Consider the following 18,259-nt stretch of genomic DNA (forward strand, 5'->3'; position numbering starts at 1 on the left):
TGCTTCCTCCTCCTCCTCCCACCTCTCAACCAATGACCCTACATGTACTTAACTGAGAAACCATCTGACCTGACTGCCATTTCCCACCACCAAACCCTGAACTTCCTGCATCACACCATCCTTCCTCCTCCTCTCAGCTTGAGATTGCGATGCCTCCACTTACACTCCTTGCCTTTCCGGAGATTGCTCCCTCAGTGAACTAGCCTCTGGGATCATCATTTCTCAGCAGTGGCCACAGGACTGGAAAAGATCAGTTTTCATTCCAATCCCAAAGAAAGGCAATGCCAAAGAATGCTCAAACTACTGCACAATTGCACTCATCTCACACGCTAGTAAAGTAATGCTCAAAATTCTCCAAGCCAGGCTTCAGCAATATGTGAACCATGAACTTCCAGATGTTCAAGCTGATTTTAGAAAAGGCAGAGGAACCACATATCAAATTGCCAACATCTGATGGATCATCGAAAAAGCAAGAGAGTTCCAGAAAAACATCTATTTCTGCTTTATTGACTATGCCAAAGCCTTTGACTGTGTGGATCACAATAAACTGTGGAAAATTCTGAAAGAGATGGGAATACCAGACCACCTGACCTGCCTCTTGAGAAACCTATATGCAGGTCAGGAAGCAACAGTTACAACTGGAAATGGAACAACAGACTGGTTCCAAATAGGAAAAGGAGTACGTCAAGGATGTATATTGTCACCCTGCTTATTTAACTTACATGCAGAGTACATCATGAGAAACGCTGGGCTGGAAGAAGCACAAGCTGGAATCAAGATTGCTGGGAGAAATATCAATAACCTCAGATATGCAGATGACACCACCCTTATGGCAGAAAGTGAAGAGGAACTAAAAAGCCTCCTGATGAAAGTGAAAGAGGAGAGTGAAAAAGTTGGCTTAAATCTCAACATTCAGAAAACTAAGATCATGGCATCTGGTCCCATCACTTCATGGCAAATAGATGGGGAAACAGTGGAAACAGTGTCAGACTTTCTTTTTGGGGCTCCAAAATCACTGCAGATGGTGACTGCAGCCATGAAATTAAAAGACGCTTACTCCTTGGAAGGAAAGTTATGACCAACCTAGATAGCATACTCAAAAGCAGAGACATTACTTTGCCAACAAAGGTCCATCTAGTCAAGGCTATGGTTTTTCCAGTGGTCTTGTATGGATGTGAAAGTTGGACTGTGAAGAAAGCTGAGCACCAAAGAATTTATGCTTTTGAACTGTGGTGTTGGAGAAGACTCTTGAGAATCCCTTGGACTGCAAGGAGATCCAACCAGCCCATCCTAAAGGAGATCAGTCCTGGGTGTTCATTGGAAGGACTGATGCTAAAGCTGAAACTCCAATACTTTGGTCACCTCATTCGAAGAGTTGACTCATTGGAAAAGACTGATGCTAGGAGGGATTGGAGGCAGGAGGAGAAGGAGACGACAGAGGATGAGATGGCTGGATGGCATCACCGACTCAATGGACATGAGTTTGGGTGAACTCCAGGAGTTGGTGATGGACAGGGAGGCCTGGCGTGCTGTGATTCATGGGGTCGCAGAGTCGGGCACGACTGAGCGACTGAACTGAACGTCATTTCTCACCACCTAATAATTCCTGTCAGTCTACAAACAGGACTGAGTAACTCCCAGGGGTAGGGATCCCCCCTTTTCCCATGTCATTCTCCAGCTTCAGCCTCATTTCTCTTCTCTGCTTCCCCAAAGAATTGCTGACACGCTCAGTTTCCACTTCCCTACTTCCTATTCTGTTTTTCTTCCCCCATGCTTACAAAGAATAGTTAATTAATGACAGGAAAATTCTCATAAGAGAATGTAAAGTGAATATAGGCTGGATATAAAGCTGCATATTCTGTCTGATTCCAATTATTTATACATTAAAAATGAAGGAAAGAGCAAAATTCTAACGGTGGTCTTTCGTGAATGTTGGGATTAGAGGTGATTTTTGTTTGCTTGGGATGCTTTTCTTTTTTCCTATTTTCTTCAGTGAACAAATTTTACCTTTTTATAATCCAAAAAAGTAAAATATATATGGGAGAGTAGAAGCCTCTCTTTAACTAAAAGTCTGTTGTGTCTCTGCCTAAGTAGAATATATATCTTCCTGTACTGCCAAATCGTCACAGCTTTTTATCTTCTGTAATTATTTGTTAGAAGTTTAGGAAGACAACTTTTGTCATATATTCTTGTGTATGCTTTCTCCTTTTTACCATCTTTCTTTCTTATTCTTTTAGTTTTCATTTTAATCAAAGATACATATGTACATAGTTAAATAATTCAAAGAGTTTCAGAAACCTTACGAAGACAAACAGAAGTCCTTGTATCTTTTCTTTTGGTATTTTCCTTCACATTTCTAAACCACGTGCTTGTAGAACTATTTGCTGAATGTTTCAGTTCAGTTCAGTTCAGTCGCTCAGTCGTGTCCGACTCTTTGCGACCCCATGAATCGTAGCATGCCAGGCCTCCCTGTCCATCACCAACTCCCGGAGTTCACCCAGACTCACGTCCATCGAGTCAGTGATGCCATCCAGCCATCTCATCCTCTGTCGTCCCCTTCTCCTCCTGCCCCCAATCCCTCCCAGCATCAGAGTCTTTTCCAATGAGTCAACTCTTCGCATGAGGTGGCCAAAGTACTGGAGTTTCAGCTTTAGCATCATTCCTTCCAAAGAAATCCCAGGGCTGATCTCCTTCAGAATGGACTGGTTGGATCTCCTTGCAGTTGCCAGTATTACTTATGGAAGTTGGAGATTTAGCTCATACATGAACACATCATCTTCATTCCTCATTTTCCCAATAGAGCTGCTGTCTCACCTTTTATGAGCTCATTAAGTGCTTGCATTATTATGACTATGAGAATGTTATTCACATTGAGCCAGTTAGTGTACTATGATACTATTTCCTACCTTGAAAAACTTCATTTTCTCTGGACTTAAACTTGTCTTTTTAGAAAGTTTGCTTATTTTTTATGTGCTTATTGCTAATCCCCACACTCTTTGACAGAAATTAAAATCTCTCAGTATTTTCAGACTTTAAAAATTTTATTTGTTTATTTATTTTTGGCTGTGCTGGATCTTAGTTGCTGTGTGCACTACTCTCAGTTGCGCTGCAAGGGCTTCTCATTGTGGTGGCTTCTCTTGTTGCAGAGCATGGGCTCTAGGGTACACAGGCTTCAGTAGCTGTGGCTCCTGGGCTCTAGAGCACTGGCTTAGTCGTTGTAGCACATGGACTTACATGCTCTATGGCATGTGGGATCCTTTCAGCCCAGGGATCAAACCCGTATCCTCTGCAGGCGGTTGCTTTGCCACAGAGGGAAGTGTTACTTGTTCAGTCATGTCTGACTCTTTGCGACCCCATGGACTGCAGCCCGCCAGGCTCCTTTGTCCATGGAATTTTCCAGGCAAGAATACTGAAGTGGGTAGCCATTCCATTCTACAGCCTGCCAGGCTCCTTCGTCCATGGAATTCTCCAGGCAAGAATACTGGAGTGGGTAGCCATTCCCTTCTCCAGGGGATCTTCCCGTCCCAGGAATCAAACTTGGGCTTCCTGTATTGCAGGCAGATTCTTTATCATCTGAGCCACTGGGGAAGCCCCAAACAAAATATTTTTCCTCCCAATATTCTCCCTGGAGACCTGCTTCCTTCTGCTCCTTTAACCATCATTCTAGAGATCCCGTTTGCCTCTCTTGTGGTTAGATCTCCTATTTCCTAAGTCCTTTGAAGATTTTTTTCTCCTTCTTTTGCTGCAATGCAGCTCATCCCTAAGCAGCTTCCTGAGAAATGGTGCATGGAAGGTAAAAATTTTAAGATTTTGTATTCTGAAAATGTCTTGATTTCTCACGTGTTCGAAAGGCTGCATATAGAATCAGTTCAGTTCAATCACTCAGTCATGTCCAGCTCTTTGCGACCCCATGAATCGCAACATGCCAGGCCTCCCTGTCCATCACCAACTCCCGGAGTCCACTCAAACTCACGTCCATCGAGTCAGTGATGCCATCCAGCCATCTCATCCTCTGTCGTCCCCTTCTCCTCCTGCTCCCAATCCCTCCCAGCATCAGAGTCTTTTCCAATGAGTCAAGTCTTCGCATGAGGTGGCCAAAGTACTGGAGTTTCAGCTTCAGCATCATTCCTTCCAAAGAACACCCAGGACTGATCTCCTTTAGAATGGACTGGTCGCATATAGAATACTAGGTAGCAAATCAGTTTCCCTTAGAATTTGAAAGCATTGCTCTGTTATAGCCTAAGTTCCAGTGGGACTGGTAAAATCTTCATGCCATCCATTCCAGTTCTTTTCTCTCTGGGAGCACTGAGAATCCCCTTTTTGTCCTCATCGTTCTGAAAGCTCATGATGATGAGTGCTGGTGTCAAGCGCTCTTTCATTTACTAGGCCCCTACTTGCTGTCATCTTTTAGTCTGAAAATCATATCCTTCAGTTCACTATGTTGTCTATTTTATCATATCTTCCTTCTTTTTTTTCCTCTGTTCTATTTTCTGCAAATCTTATTAGTAGATGTCAGACCCGAATTGATTCTCCAATCTCTTCTCTCCTACTACCCATCTCTATCTTTTGTTCTGTTTTCTGGGAGTAATTTATCTCCCACTTTCCTCTATTGAATTTTTTATGTTAAATGTTATCTCAAAATGTTAATCTCCAAGAGCTTTTTAATATTTTCAATGACCCATTCAACAAATATTTATGGAGAATCGAGCACATGCCAGGCATTCTTCTAGGTGACAGGGATCTAACAGTGAAGAAAGACAAAAACTGCTGTTCCTTTGGGTCTATTTGTACTCTACTTCTTTGAAAAACAACACCAACCCTATTGAGGTGTAGTTTACATGAAGTAAAAGGAACCTATTTAAGTGTGATAAAATTTGGTAAAATTTGTCAAATTAATACACCCATGTAACCACCACCACAATCAGGATATAGGAAATTCTCACCACACCAGAAAGTTCCCTTGAGTCCCTTTGCACTTGATCATCCCCTTATCCTGGTCTCAGGCATCCACCAATCTGCTTTATGACAATACAGATTAGACTGACCTCTTCTTGAGTTTCATATGAATGGAATTTTAAATGTTCACTGTTTTGCACCTGGCTTCTCTCACGAAGAAAATGGTTTCAGGCTTTTATATTGCTGCTGCTGCCTCAGTCATTTCGTCTCACTGCTGGATAGCATTCCACTGCACCTCGCAGATTTCTATCTATTCACCTTGCGACCGACGGTGGGGTTGCTCCCAGTTTTGAGATTAGGAAGAAAGTTGAAATAAACATTTGTACACAGGTCTTTGTATGGATAGGTTTTTGTTTCTTTGGAATAAATATCTAGGAATGAAATTGCTGAATTGCATAGTTACATGTTGAAGTTTATAAGAAAATGCCAGTTTTCCAAAGTGGTTGTACTATTTTAGAGTTACACCAGCAGAATTCCAATTATTCTACATTCTTTCCAGGAGTTGATATTTTTAGGCTTTTTTATTTTAATCGTTTTAGAAGATGTATAGTAGTAACTTGTTGGATTTTAATTTGTATTTCCTTGGTGACTGATCTTCTCATGTGTTTGTTAGCTTTTTGGTGTTAAGAAACTTTGATGAAGGATCCATTCAAATCTTTAAAAAATTTTCTTTAAACTGAGTTTATGTTCTTGTTCTTGAGTTGTAAGAGTTCTTTACATGTATTGGATACAGGTCCTTTGTCACATAAATGCATTGCAGATATTTTCTCTCAATTTGCAGCTTAAATTTTTTTTCTTAACAGTCTGTTTCAAAAAATAAAAGTTTAAATTTTAATGGAGTCTAATTTATCCATTTTTTTCTTCTTTGATTTGTGTCTTTTGTGTCCTATGTAAGAAATTCTTAACATAGTCTTGAAGATTTTGTCTTGCTTTTCTTCTAGAAGTTCTATGAATTTAGCTTTTATGTTTGAGTCCATGATTCATTTCAGGTTAACTTTTGTGTGTGGAGAAGGATTAGGGTAAAGTACTTTCATTTTTCCATATGGATATTCACTTACTCCTGTGTCATTTTTTGAAAAGACAATCCATTGATCATTGAATTACATTGTCATCTTTGTAAAAAAAAAAAAACAAAAAACAACTGATTACAGATGTGTGGGTTTATTTCTGGATTCTTTATTCTGTTCTGTTGAGAATCAATACCACATCTTCTAGATTACTGTAGCTTTATGGATGGATGGACACTATATCCTCCATATACACTAAATCTTCTTTGTTTTCTTTTTCAAAATAGTTTTGCCAATTCTAGGTCCTTTGCAATTCTATTTAAATTTTAGAACTAACTTGTCAATTTTTATCCAAAAGAAGCTTGCTGGAATTTTGTTTGGGATTGCTTTCAATCTATAGATTAATGTGAGGAGAATTGATATTTTAATAACATTGAATTTTTATTCCATGAATATGGTGGATCTCTCCATTTCTTTAGGGGTCTTTTAAATTTTTTCTTAGCAATGTTTGTAGTTTTTATTGGACATGTGGTATTGAATTTATCCCTAAGTATTTCATTTTTTGATGCTATTATAAAGGGTATTTTTAATTTTCAATTTCCATCTTTCAGTTTGTTTATCAACCTTACATCCTGCATCCTTGCTACACTCACTTATTGGTTCTAATTGTTTCTTTCCAAAACGTTTAGGATTTTCTTCATTACAATAAATAAAAGCAGTTATACTGTATCTTTTCCTATCTGTATGCCTCCTATTTATTTTTCTGTGCCTGTTACAGCTTTGTACTGGCAAAGACCTCCTAATATTGAATAGAAGTGACGGAAGTGGGCCTGTTTACCTTGATCTTGATTTTAAGGGAAAACACCTTTCATCTCTACCTATTTTTCTTGATAGCATCTGTTCTCATTTCATGCATCTTTCAAGGTTCTTTGCCTTTACTTGAGGATATCAGTTATAGTGTTGGTTGATTAGTTGTTTTAGATTTTCGATGCTCTTTGCCTTGTTTTTGATTCTGCCAAGTTTTTTGTTTGTGTTCTTTTGTTTTGCTTAGTTGTTTTTGTTTGTTTTGCTTTTCTTTTTCATTTTATGGCTTTCTCAAATGGACTTACATCACTGTCTATTCATATCTGAAAGTGAGGTACTGCAGACTGCTGGTTAGTCCCCAAATCCTTTCTTCCTGGAGAGTTGGCTGCCCAGCTAAAGGACACATTTTCTAGCCTCTTCTGTGACTAGACGAGGTCATGCAGCCAAGTTTCACTAATAAACTGAATGGAATTTCTATGTGCTGCTTCTGCCTCATATGCTTACAACAAAATTGCTGCCCTGATTTTCCTCTGTTTTCCTTCCTGCAAGCTGGAGCACAGATGGCCCATGATTCAGTGAAGACAATCTTTTAGGGGATGACAAACCAATGAAAGGAAACTGGGTCTGTGAATGACCTGTGGGACAAAGAGAAACTAAATTCTATCTTCTTTAGTCCACTGTATTTTGGGGTCTCCTTGGTATAGCAATTCAAACTCTGCTCTAACTGATATTTCAGCTAATACAAGCACTGAAAAGCTGGCTGGAAGCTTCAGGTGTGAACTTCCAGGGGTGAGTTTCACTCCAAGGCAGTGGCTCTCCAGGTGTGGTCCAGATAACCTGAGGCCATTTCAGAGGGTACTTGAAGTCAAAATTATTTTCGTGACAATACTAAACTATTATTTACCTTTTTCACTCTCATTCTTTCCTGAGTGTCAGCAGAGTTTTCCAGAAGCTACATGACCTGTGATAGCATAACAGAATGAATGAAGAACCTCAGATTTGCAAAAATGTAAAACAATGCCACTCTTCTCACTAAATATTTTTACTTGAAAACTGCAGTTATTTTTCATAAAAATATATTAACACATAATTTCTTGTTATTTTTAAATGAGTATGTAAATATTCTTTAATTTTTTCATTCAATCTTGAATATGTATAATCCATCTTTTTTAAAATTGAAGTATAGTTGCTTTACAATCTTCTATTAGTTTCAGTGTATAGCCCAGGTATTAACATATACCTGAAAAAGTATATGTATATAAATAAGTAATATATGTATTTTCCAGATGCTTCTCCCTTGTAGGTTATTACAAAATATTGAGTATAGTTCCCTGTGCTACATAGTAGGTGCTTGTTGGTTACCTATTTTATAGTATAGGTATATATTTATTTTATATACATATAGTAATATGTATATTGTATATATTTATTTTATATACATATAGTAATATGTATATGTTAATCCCAAAACTCCTTATTTCTGCCCCCTCCATAGTACATTTTTAAAAGCTCTTTGCAATACTTAATAACTTGGAAGAACACAGAAGTTCCTAAGATGAAAAAGTTTAAGAACCATTGCACAAGTATGACCTGCCAGGGTGCTTTCAGTGGGGATTTCCAACTGTCAGGATCTGTGGGGTTTTCTCCTGCTTAGAAACTTTCAGAGACCTCTCACTGCACTTAGAACGTTTTTAGAAAGCCTGCATCTGGGGCTTGCTTATTTCACCACTGTCATGGTGGGTAACTCTCCCAGTCCCACTCACTCGCTATAGTTCGGCCACACTGGGTTCCTTCAGGGCACCAAGGTCCAGCCTGCCTGGAGGTCTCTGCAGTGTAGGGAAACGGCTCCACTGTGGCACCCTGGTAACCTTACATGTCTCAACAGGGTCCATATCAGCAATGCTGGAACTTCAGCGAAATTTGTCTTGCAGAATACCATGTGATCCTCCTATGACAAGAGGCCGGTGAAGAGCTGCTACAAGGCCATTTTTACTCATTTCCTTATCTACCAGGAAAGCTGTCAGGAGATAGTTTCTCCTAGCCTCTGGGTTCTGGTGAGGTCTGAGGCTTTCTGTCTCACCCACCCCACCACCCCGTTAGGGCGTGGGCTCCTCAGCAACAGGGCGTCCTGACCTCTGGCCCCATTTGTTTCTGTGATGCACTACTCAAAGGTCATTGCTGCTGCTGCTGCTAAGTCGCTTCAGTTGTGTCCGACTCTGTGCGACCCCATAAACGGCAGCCCACCAGGCTCCCCCGTCCCTGGGATTCTCCAGGCAAGAACACTGGAGTGGGTTGCCATTTCCTTCTCCAATGCATGAAAGTGAAAAGTGAAAGGGAAGTCGCTCAGTCGTGTCCGACTCTTAGCGACCCCATGGACTGCAGCCTAACAGGCTCCTCCATCCATGGGATTTTCCAGGCAAGAGTACTGGAGTGGGGTGCCATTGCCTTCTCCACTCAAAGGTCATTAGGAGTTAGCATCTTTGGCTACTCTTCCTTTTCGTGTCTGTATAAGTAATAAACTGAATCTAAACATGGCTCCTTTTCTCCTTACCAGCCAAATCTCTCTGCCATGCCTTTCCTTGGGCTGGACATGTCAATGTTATTCTCTCTTCCCATCCCACCCAACCTTTCACATCTAACTTCTTTACTTCTTGCTGTAAATGTTATTTCCTCATGGAGCCCTCCTTGACTAGCTCACTCAAAACAGACGCACTGTATCAGACACAGTTGGTTGCAATTCCAACATCCATTCTCCCTTGCATCCTGTTCCTTGCTAATAAGCAGCCTCATCTTGATTTCTTAGCACATTAGGCTGTCATGTTGTTGAAGAGAGGCCAGCCCTCCCCAGTCCCAGGGGCTGACTTTTGGCTCATCAAATTCCAACACTGTAATGCTGTCCTTTGCCAGTGACTGTTGTGTAAAGGGGCAGATGACACAATTCTGCCCAATAGCACATGGGTGGAAGTCTGTTTGCGTGCTTCTGAGAAACTTTACCTCACTCATCTGAAGGGACCAAAAACATGACATGCCCTTTTCCTGCCTTCTGGCCTTTGGTTGTTGTTGTGTGAGAACATTAAACTTGAACCTTCTACAGTCATCTCGTGTCCTTGTGGGGACAAGCAGGAGGATGAAAGTCAACACCTGAAGATGGCAAAGCTGAAAGATGGAAACATTCTGAGTCACTGAGGGCTTGGTAAGCCACTAAATTAACCAACACCAGACCAGCTCTCCCCTGGGACTTGCTAGTTGATATATTTCTTTACTGTTTAAGTCAACTGAGTCCACTCTTCCGTTACTTGCAGTACTTCCTTACTGATTCATCATTGTCTTATTGTCTATTTCCTTCATGAAACTAGTCAAAATTCCGTATCATTTATTCCTTTGTGTACTTCTCTTTTGCCTGAATACACCACTCTCCCTTCATCCCATAATGTAAATTCCATGAGGACAGGGGCCTTCTCCGTCTTCTTCATCACTTATCTCCAGTGTCTAGTATGATACAAGAGCCCCCAATAAACATGTGTCAAATGAATAAAGAAAGAGTTGTTTTTCTATAATTACTTGCTTTAGTTACCATCCTTCCCATTATGGCACTGATCCTGGAAGTAGAATCAAACTCTGTTTAGATATTAATTACAGATTGCACAGTTCCACAGCTTGGAATAGCACAGGCTATGGCTTAAGACATATCTGCCACTTGCCAGCCATGTGACTGTAACCAAGTTACCTGGCTTATCTGAATCTCCATTTCTTCAGCCTTGTCTAACTCAATGAAACTATGAGCCAGGCCATGTAGGGCCATCCAAAATGGACGGGTCATGGTGGAGAGTTCTGACAAAACATGGTCCACTGGCAAAGGGAATGGCAAACCACTTCAGTATTCTTGCCTTGAGAACCCCATGAACAGTATGAAAAGGCAAAAAGATAGGACACTGAAAGATGAACTTTCCAGGTCAGTAGGTGCCCAATATGCTACTGGAGATCAGTGGAGAAATAACTCCAGAAAGAATGAAGAGATGGAGCCAAAGCAAAAACACCCAGTTGTGGATGTGACTGCTGATGGAAGTAAAGTCTGATGCTATAAAGAGCAATACTGCATAGGAACCTAGAATGTTATGTCCTTGAATCAAGGCAAATTGGAAGTGGTCAAACAGGAAACGGCAAAAGCGAACATCAACATCTTAGGAATCAGCTAACTAAAATGGTCTGGAATGGGTGAATTTCATTCAGATGACCATTATATCTACTACTGTGGGCAAAAATCCCTTAGAAGAAATGGAGTAGCCATCATGGTCAACAAAAGAGTCTGAAATGCAGTTCAGTTCAGTTCAGTTGCTCAGTCGTGTCCGACTCTTTGCGCCCCATGAACTGCAGCACGCCAGGCCTCCCTGTCCATCACCAACTCCCGGAGTTCACCCAAACTCATGTCCATTGAGTCGGTGATGCCATCCAGCCATCTCATACTCTGTCGTCCCCTTCTCTCCTGCCCCCAAACTCTCCAAGCATCAGGGTCTTTTCCAATGAGTCAACTCTTCACATGAGGTGGCCAAAGTACTGGAGTTTCAGCTTTAGCATCAGTCCTTCCAATGAACACCCAGGACAGATCTCCTTTAGGATGGACTTGTTGGATCTCCTTGCAGTCCAAGGGATTCTCAAGAGTCTTCTCCAACACCACAGTTCAAAAGCATCAATTCTTTGGCGCTCAGCTTTCTTCACAGTCCAACTCTCACATCCATACAAGACCACTGGAAAAACCATAGCCTTGACTAGACGGATCTTTGTTGGCAAAGTAATGTCTCTGCTTTTCAATATACTATCTAGGTTGGTCATAACTTTCTTTTTTTTTTTTTTCATAACTTTCCTTCCAAGGAGTAAGCGTCTTTTAATTTCATGGCTGCAGTCACCATCTGCAGTGATTTTGGAGCCCAAAAAAGTAAAGTCTGACACTGTTTTCACTGTTTCCCCATCTATTTGCCATGAAGTGATGGGACCAGATGCCATGATCTTAGTTTTCTGAATGTAGAGATTTAAGCCAGCTTTTTCACTCTCCTCTTTCAATTTCATCAAGAAGCTTTTTAGTTCTTCTTCGCTTTCTGCCATAACGGTGGTGTCATCTGAATATCTGAGGTTATTGATATTCCTCCCAGCAATCTTGATTCCAGCTTGTGCTTCTTCCAGCCCAGTGTTTCTCATGATGTACTCTGCATAGAAGTTAAATAAGCAGGGTGACAATAGACAGCCTTGATGTACTCCTTTTCCTATTTGGAACCAGTCTGTTGTTCCATTTCCAGTTGTAACTGTTGCTTCCTGACCTGCATATAGATTTCTCAAGAGGCAGGTCAGGTGGTCTGGTATTCCCATCTCTTTCAGCAATCTCAAAAACAACAGAATGATCTCTGTTCATTTCCAAGGCAAACCATTCAATATCACAGTAATCCAAGTCTATGCCCCGACCAGTAATACTGAAGAAGCTGAAGTCGAACAGTTCTATGAAGACCTACAAGACCCTCTAGAACTAACACCCAAAAGAGATATCCTTTTCATTATAGGGTATGGAATGCAAAAGTAGAAAGTCAATAAATACCTGGAGTAATAGGCAAATTTGGCCTTGGAGTACAGAATGAAGCAAGGCAAAGGCTAATAGAGTTTTGCCAAGAGAACGCACTGGTCATAGCAAACACCCTCTTCCAACAACACAAGAGAAGATTCTACACATGGACATCACCAAATGGTCAATACCGAAATCAGATTGATTATATTCTTTGCAGCCAAAGATGGAGAAGCTGTATACAGTCAGCAAAAATAAGACCAAGAGCTGACTGTGGCTCAGATCATGAACTCCTTATTCCCAAATACAGACTTAAATTGAAGAAGTGGGGAAAACCACTAGACCATTCAGGTATAACCTAAATCAAATCCCTTACGATTAAACGGTGGAAGTGAGAAATAGATTCAAGGGATTAGATCCAATAGACAGAGTGCCTGAAGAACTATGGATGGAGGTTTGTGATATTGTACAGGAGGCAGTGATCAAGACCATCCCCAAGAAAAAGAAATGCAAAAAGGCAAAATGGTTGTCTGAGGAGGCTTTACAAATAGCTGTGAAAAGAAGAGAAGCGAAAGGCAAAGGAGAAAAGGAAAGATATACCCATTTGAATGCAGAGTTCCAAAGAATAGCCTTCCTCAGTGATCAATGCAAAGAAATAGAGGAAAATGATAGAGTAGGAAAGACTAGAGATCTCTTCAAGAAAATTAGAGATACCAAGGGAGCATTTCATGCAAAGATGGGCACAATGAAGGACAGAAATGGTATGGACGGACCTAACAGAAACAGAAGATATTAAGAAAAGGTGGCAAGAATACACAGAACTATACAAAAAAGATTTTCATGACCCAGATAATCACGATGATGTGATCACTCACCTAGAGCCGGATATCCTGAAATATGAAGTTGTGGGCCTTAGGAAACATCACTACAAACAAAGCTAGTGGAGGTGATGAAACTCCAGTTAAGCTATTTCAAATCCTAAAAGATGATGCTGTAAAAGTGCTGCACTCAATATGCCAGCAAATTTGGAAAATTCAGCAGTGGCCACAGGACTGGAAAAGGTCAGTTTTCATTCCAATCCCAAAGAAAGGTAATGCCAAAGAATGCTCAAACTATCACACAATTGTACTCATCTCACACACTAGCAAATACTCAAAATTCTACAAGCCAGGCTTCAACAGTACGTGAACCATGAGCTTCCAGATGTTCAAGCTGGATTTAGAAAAGGCAGAGGAACCACAAATCAAATTGCCAAAATCCACTGGATCAAGAGAGTTCCAGAAAACATCTACTTTTGTTTCATTGATTATGACAAAGCCTTTGACTGTGTGGATCACAAAAAACTGTGGAAAATTCTGAAAGAGATGGGAATACCAGAGCACCTGACCTCCTCTTGAGAAAACTGTATGCAGGTCAGGAAGGAACAGTTAGAACTGGATGTGAAACAACAGACTGGTTCCAAATAGGGAAAGGACTACGTCAAGGCTGTATATTGTCACCCTGCTTATTTAACTTATATACAGAGTACATCATGAGAAACGGTGGGCTGGAAGAAGCACAATCTGGAATCAAGATTGCCGGGAGAAATATCAATAACCTCACATATGCAGATGACATCACCCTTATGGCAGACAGTGAAGAAGAACTAAAAAGCTTCTTGATGAAAGTGAAAGAGAAGAGTGAAAATGTTGGCTTAAAAGTCAACATTCAGAAAACTAAGATCATGGCATCTGGTCCCATCACTTCATGGCAAATAGATGGGGAAACAGTGGAAACAGTGACAAATTTTTATTATTTGGGCTCCAAAATCACTGCAGATGATGACTGAAGCCATGAAATTAAAAGAAGCTTGTTCCTTGGAAGAAAAGTTATAACCAACCTAGACAGCATATTCAGAGAAGGCAATGGCACCCCACTCCAGTACTCTTGCCTAGAAAATCCCATGGATGGAGGAGCCTGGTAGGCTGCAGTCCATGGGGTCGCGAAGAGTCAGACACGACTGAGCAACTTCACTTTCACTTTTCACTTTCATGCATTGGAGAAGGAAATGGCAACCCACTCCAGTGTTCTTGCCTGGAGAATCCCAGGGACGGGGGAGCCTGGTGGGCTGCCGTCTATGGGGTCACGCAGAGTCGGACACGACTGAAGCAACTTAGCAGCAGCAGCAGCAGACAGCATATTAAAAGGCAGAGACATTACTTTGCCAACAAACATTTGTCTAGTCAAAACTATGGTTTTTTCAGTAGTCATGTACGGATGTGAGAGTTGGACTATAAAGAAAGCTGAGTGCCAAAGAATTGATGCTTTTGAACTCTGGTGTTGGAGAAGACTCTTGAGAGTCCCTTGGACTGCAAGGAGATCTAACCAGTCCATCCTAAAGGAAATCAGTCTGAATATTCATTGGAAGGACTGATGCTGACACTGAAACTCCAATACTTTGACCACCTGATGCAAAGAACCAGTTCATTTGAAAAGACCCTGATGCTGGGAAAGATTGAAGGCGGGAGAAGAAGGGGACGACAGAGGATGAGATGGTTGGAAGGCACCACCCATTCAATGGACATGAGTTTGAGTAAACACCAGGAGTTGATGATGGGCAGGGAGGCCTCAACATTCAGAAAACTAAGATCATGGCATCTGGTCCCATCACTTCATGGCAAATAGATGGGGAAACAGTGGAAACAGTGTCAGATTTTATTTTGGGGGGCTCCAAAATCACTGCAGATGGTGACTGCAGCCATGAAATTAAAAGGCGCTTACTCCTTGGAAGGACAGTTATGACCAACCTAGATAGCATATTCAAAAGCAGAGACATTACTTTGCCAACAAAGGTCCGTCTAGTCAAGGCTATGGTTTTTCCAGTGGTTATGTATGGATGTGAAAGTTGGACTGTGAAGAAAGCTGAGCACTGAAGAACTGATGCTTTTGAACTGTGGTGTTGGAAAAGACTCTTGAGAGTCCCTTGGATTGCAAGGAGATCCAACAAGTCCATCCTAAAGGAAATCAGTCCTGGGTGTTCATTGGAAGGACTGATGCTAAAGTTGAAACTCCAATACTTTGGCCACCTCCTGCGAAGCGTTGACTCATTGGAAAAAACTCTGATGCTGGGAAGGTTTGGGGGCAGGAGAGAAGGGGACGACAGAGGATGAGATGGCTGGATGGCATCACTGACTCGATGGGCATGAGTTTGGGTGAACTCTGGGAGTTGGTGATGGACAGGGAGGCCTGGCGTACTGCAATTCATGGGGTTGCAAAGAGTCGGACACGACTGAGCAACTGAACTGAACTGAACTGAAGGGAGGCCTGGTGTGCTATAGTCCATGGGGTGGCAAAAAGTTGGACATGACTGAGCAACTGAACTGAACTGAATTGAAATAAGACTGTGTATTTATGAAGCAAGTGGTTCACAGTCAGCGTTCAAGATGTATTTCTTCTTAACACCAACGTGCACACCTGGCTGGAAGAAGAGCTGAAGGGGAAATGCCTTATGTAGCAATAAATTTGATCCACCCCTGAAGCTGGTGCCCCAAAGCTGCTCTTTCCCAATTTTTTAAAATATTAATTTATTTACTTTATTTAGAGGCTAATTACTCTACAACATTGTAGTGGGGTTTTTTTTGCCATACATTGACATGAATCAGCCATGGATGTACATGTGTCCCCCATCATAAGCCTTCCTCCCACCTCCCTCCCCATCCCAGTTGTCCCAGTGCTCTGGCTTTGAGTGCCCTGTTTCATGCATCAAACTTGGACTGGTCATCTATTTCACATATGGTAATATACATGTTTCAATGCTATTCTCTCAAATCATCCCACCCTCACCTTCTCCCACAGAGTAGAAAAGTCTGTTCTTTATATATGTGTCTCTTTTGCTGTCTCACAAATAGGGTCATTGTTACCATCTTTCTAAATTCCATATATATGTGTTAATATACTGTATTGGTGTTTTTCTTTCTGACTTACTTCACCCTGTATAATAGGCTCCAGTTTCATCCACTTCATTAGAACTGATTCAAATGCATTCTTTTTAATAGCTGAGTAATATTCCATTTTGCATATGTACCACAGCTTTCTTATCCACTCATCTGCTGATGGACATCTAGGCTGCTTCCATGTCCTGGCTACTGTAAACAGTGCTGCGATAAAAAGTGGTGTACATGTGTCTGTTTCAATTCTGGTTTCCTTGGTGTGTATGCCCAGCAATGGGATTGCTGGGTTGTATGGCGGTTCTATTTCCAGCTTTTTAAGGAACCTCCACACTGCCCCAATGCTGCTCTTTCTTAATTTTTGCCTCAGCCCAAATAAATTCTTCCCAGATAACCCCCTCAGTATGATTATCCTTTATCCTTCCCATCTATCCACCTACAACTAGCCCAGGTCCACACAGTGCCCTCATGTCACATGAGCTTTCCTGTTGCCTTTGCTTCCCAGGACACAGAGGGGAAGTGGAAACAAGGCTTAGACCTAGAAGACGTGTGATCAGGTCCAGTCTGGCTCTGACTAGATGAATGACCCCAAACAAGTGATTTAACCTCTGAACTTTTGACTTCTTTATCTGTAGAACATAAGGGGTTGTAATGATGCTCATGTGGGATGTTGTAGATACACAGACTTGAAAGTTATAAAACATACAAATATTGTTGTATTTTTCATATTTTCAGCATTCCTGCTAATGAGATGAGAATAGAAGCAAACAATACTAGGGCTATTCTTGCAGGATTCTGGAGCATCCTGCCTTGCGTTTCCTGGCCACAGTCTGCCTAACCAGCCACTTCAATGCTCTTCATTATTCATTCATTCAATAAATACTTATTGAGTGCCCAATGTGTGCCAAGAACTGTTGTACTTTCTGGGAACAGAACAATGAAGACTACATATTCAGCTCTCATAGAGTTTGCATTCTGGTAGGCAGAGGAAAAGCCTGTGGGCACTTAGGGTAAATACATACTACCTGAAGAGTGCTGCCATGCATATCTCTGGCCCTTTGTTACCCCACTGGTGCCAAGCGGGGACAAAGAAGAGAGACAGAGAGGAGAGGAATGCAGGAAAAAGAAGTTGAAAGAATTCCATCATACTAGAATCCAGAAATGGGCTTGGTTTCATTACAATGAAGTGTCCATACACCACTTAGCCACCTCAGTTAAGAATGCAAAACAAATCTAATTATGAGGAAACATCAGAGAAACCCAATACCAGGACATTCTTTTTTTCTATTTTAATATAACAAAAGGCAAGGAAGCCTGAGGACAAATGAAGAAGACTAAAGAGACATGAAAAATAAATATAGTACCTAATCTTGACTGCCTCCTATATTGGAGGGTGAGAGGAGAAGACTGCTATAAAGTTCATTATTGGGTCAATGAAAAAAATGGAATGCAGAAGGTAGATTAAATTTATTCAAGTTATGTAAGAGGATATCCTTATTCATTGAAAATACAAAGAGAGAAGAAAGGAGGCAGGGAGAGAAGGAGGGAACAAATGATAAAATGTGAAAATTAATAAGCAGAAACCTCATTTTAAATTGAGTCAGCAGAACAGAAAGGGGAACTCTCACAACCTACCAACAGGTAGAGACTCAACAGGAAGAGACAGCTTTGCATCTCCAATAGGAAGGTTACTAGTTTCCAGCAGAAGGAAGGAAAATTTTCTCCTTGCTCAGAAACAGCCCAGCCAATAAGAAAGAGACTGTCACAATTGAGACAACGAAAAGCCACACTTTTAAATTCCCAGTTCCCTCTAACTCTTGTTTATGACAGTCCCTTCCAAGTCACGCTTCTCCACTAAAAAAAGAAAGTTCTCTTCCTTGTTCTGCAGACTTGCCTGTGGGTTGCCATAGATTGCTCATCCAGAATTGCAAATCTTTGCTGTTCTCAAGTAAACCCAATTTGCTGATAAAATAACTGGCTATTTTATTGCTTTAGATCAAAAAAGTAAATGGAGCAAA

The sequence above is a fragment of the Bos taurus genome, chromosome 19 (assembly GCF_002263795.3).
Source record: "Bos taurus isolate L1 Dominette 01449 registration number 42190680 breed Hereford chromosome 19, ARS-UCD2.0, whole genome shotgun sequence".
Classification (NCBI taxonomy): Eukaryota; Metazoa; Chordata; class Mammalia; order Artiodactyla; family Bovidae; genus Bos; species Bos taurus.